This window comes from Lynx canadensis, chromosome B4 (genome assembly GCF_007474595.2).
Source record: "Lynx canadensis isolate LIC74 chromosome B4, mLynCan4.pri.v2, whole genome shotgun sequence".
Classification (NCBI taxonomy): Eukaryota; Metazoa; Chordata; class Mammalia; order Carnivora; family Felidae; genus Lynx; species Lynx canadensis.
This window is the reverse complement of record NC_044309.1, coordinates 124,966,440-124,969,663: the sequence shown is the minus strand read 5'-3', so window position 1 is coordinate 124,969,663 and position 3,224 is coordinate 124,966,440. Positions and strand designations below refer to the sequence as shown.

Here is a 3,224-nt window from a genome sequence, read left to right as displayed (position 1 = left end):
TTACTGGAACCCAGTTTCCTCTTCCTGTCTGGGAAACTCTGTTTACAAAGACTAGCTCTGTAAAGAAAGCAAAAAAAGAAAGCTCTTTCCACCAAATGGCCTTGGGTTTCACCAGGTTATCCTCCTAACCTGAACCAAAATAGCTCATGATGCATCATGTATGCTTGGGGTGGGACTGGGGTGGGGGAGGTCTTCCCCATATATCTTCACAGGAGAACCCATTCTGCATGTTTGTCTGTAAAAAGCAATCTGTAGAGATGCCTCTGTAGGCAAATGAATTTGGAAAAATATTCATTTTGGGGAAACTCCATCTCCACCACACTTGTTTACAATATCTAAGCTCCCTTGCAAGGCTGTCTTCTAGAGAAGATCTCCTTGTCTCACACTTCAATGCACTCCCCACTGCATCTACTCATCCAAGTCAAATTTTCTTTCACTGTGTACCGCTCCACCCCAAGGTGACAAAGTCCTGGGTGTGTGACCCCAGACACAGCTCTTCAAGCTTGAGTTTCCTGACTTATAATATGGCTAATAATGGCAGTATTAGCCTATGATGACAGAGCTCTTTGTATCTGCCCTCCCGCAAAGAAGCTATGAGGAGGAAGCTCCTACTGTCTTCATTTCACAGATGAAGACACTGAATCACATGATGGTAAGTAATTCACCCAAGGTAACACACCAGGAGTAGAGCCAGAATCAAAATACAGGCACTTTGGCCTATGGTTTTAACCAATATTCTATACTTGTCGACCCAATTCATTGGCATGTTTTGAAGGTCAAAAGAGATAACTGGAAAATGGTAAGTATTTAATAAATATTGCTATATTATTGGATGGAAATACATGTCAAAGCACCTGTTATAGTGTCTGATTCATCACAGGCCTTCAACTTATGTTAGTTCCCTTCCCTTCATCCATCATCTCAAAGCAATGCCCCTGACCATCATCTTCCCTCAGGTATCCCAGAATGTGCTGTTTGAAGGTTACTCCTCTGAGAGAGTTATAGCACTCAATAAATTTTTCCTCAAAACAGAGTCTTCTGAGTAATTGAATCATTGAGGGGGTGGCAGGGATCTGCCATTTTCTAGCTAGTGCTTTAGCTCAAAGGTTCTCAGCCATGGGCACAAGTGTCATCAGTGCAACACAGAATTTCTGTGATAGTTTCTAAGAAACCTTGGTTTTTGGTGAGAAAGCATGTTATTTTTCATGATGGAACTCCAGAGTAACAGTCTTATCTTTATCCATTGTCTTCTCTTCTTTCGCTTGACTATCAAGGATAAAGAAAGGAATTATATAATGATAAAGGGCCAGTTCTCTGGGAAGAGATAACAATCCTTAATGTGTATGCACCTAACAACACATGAGGCAAAAATTGATACGGTGGCAAAGAAAAATAGAAGAATCTACTATTACAATTCAGACTTCAACACCCTTCTATAAAAAATAGATTCCAGCAGGCAGAAAATCAGTAAAGATACAGTTGAACTCAACAGTGCCATCAGTTAATCCTCAAGCTCACATGGAACATTCACCAAAATAGACCACACTCTGAGCCATAAAACACACATTAACAAATGTAGTGAAATGGAAATCATACAATATCTGCCCTCAGACCACAGTGGAATTAAACTAGAAATCAGTAACAAATAGATAGCTAGAAAAATCCCAAAATACCTGGAGATTAAGCAATACACTTCTAAATAACACACGGGGGTCCCAGTCTTCAGATGAGGGACAGGCATGCTGTGCAGTTGGCCAGAACATTATAGGCTATTGGACCTGTGGAGGAGGAGGAGGAGCAGGCAGAGGAGGGCTGTCTTGATTTGGTCCCCATTGAGATGAAGGAAAAGTCTAGTCCTGGTGCTAAGATCCCAGTCACAATTATCACCGGGTATTTAGGTGCTAGGAAGACAATACTTCTGAACTATATTTAGACAGAGTGACATAGTAAAAGATTAATAGTTATTTTAAATAAACTTGACAAAGGAAGTGCAGTGGATAAATCCTTAGCTGTCAGCCAAGGTGGAAAGTCCTACCAAGAAATGTTAGGACTTAGAAACGGTTGGTTCTGCCGTTCAGTAAAGGACGGTGGCCTTACAGCTAATGAGAATTTGATGCAGAAGAAGGGAAATTTTGATTACATACCATTAGAGACCACTGGATTAGCAGATCCTGGTGCTGTGGCTTTTATGTTTGGGGTTGATGCTGAATTACGGATTGATATTTATCTTGCTGAGATCATAACACTTTTGGATTCAAAATATGGATTAAAACATTTAGCAGAAGAAAAACCTGATGGCCTTATCAATGAGACTTCTAGGCAAGCTGCTTTAGCAGATATCGTTATCATTAAAAGAGAAGACTTGGTTTCACAAGAGGATTTAAGCAAATTAAGAACAACCATTACATCCATAAACGGAATGGGAAGAATTTTAGAAACACAAAGATCAAGACTTGATCTCTCTAATGTATTAGATCTTCATGCCTTCAGTCTCTGTGGAGTAAGCTTGCAGAAAAAAACTCCACTATGTGCCAATAACACAGTCTCACCCTGATCAGAGCATTGTTATGGTCACATTTAAGTATGAGGAAATGCAAAGGAAGAAAGTCTAAATGTATTTGTTCAGAATCTTCTGTGGGAGAAGAGTGTGAGAAGCAAAGATGGAGGTCATATGACTGAAAGGACTGATATTGATCAAACACAAACCAAAACCAGGGATCGTCTAAAATGTCCATGAGCTCTCTGATTTGGAGGAGACTCCGGTGAACGGGGACAGTGACACTGAGAGTACAAATTGATTGGTTCTTATTGATGGGAATTTAGACTAGGATACCCTTAAAGAACTATTTATAGCTACTGTGACTGAAACATAAAAGTGGACAACACATTTCAAAGAAGATCAAGTTGGTCCATAGCACTAGAAACATTCCTTATCAAAAAGATTGGATGATAAAATTGGGAATAATTTCCTACTGCATGTGTTTCAAGCATCTATTCTTTGCATTACTTCTGTTATTAATTCTAGTATATTTTCAAATAGTGCTTATTTTATGGAATACATAAAATATGGTAAATAAGTACTGTAAAATATTTGACATTCATACAACAAAACATAATGTCCTCTGGAAAATACATACATACATACATACATACATACATACATAACACATAGGTCAGAAAAGAAATCTCAAGAGAATTTAAAAATATTTTGAACTAAATAAAAA

The 3,224-nt window shown here is 38.6% G+C and overlaps 1 pseudogene; it reads left to right on the top strand.

Moving 5' to 3' along the window:
• The first annotated feature begins 553 nt into the window (after positions 1 to 553).
• Positions 554 to 2,915, top strand: LOC115518784 (annotated as a pseudogene).
• The last annotated feature ends 309 nt before the right edge of the window (positions 2,916 to 3,224 follow it).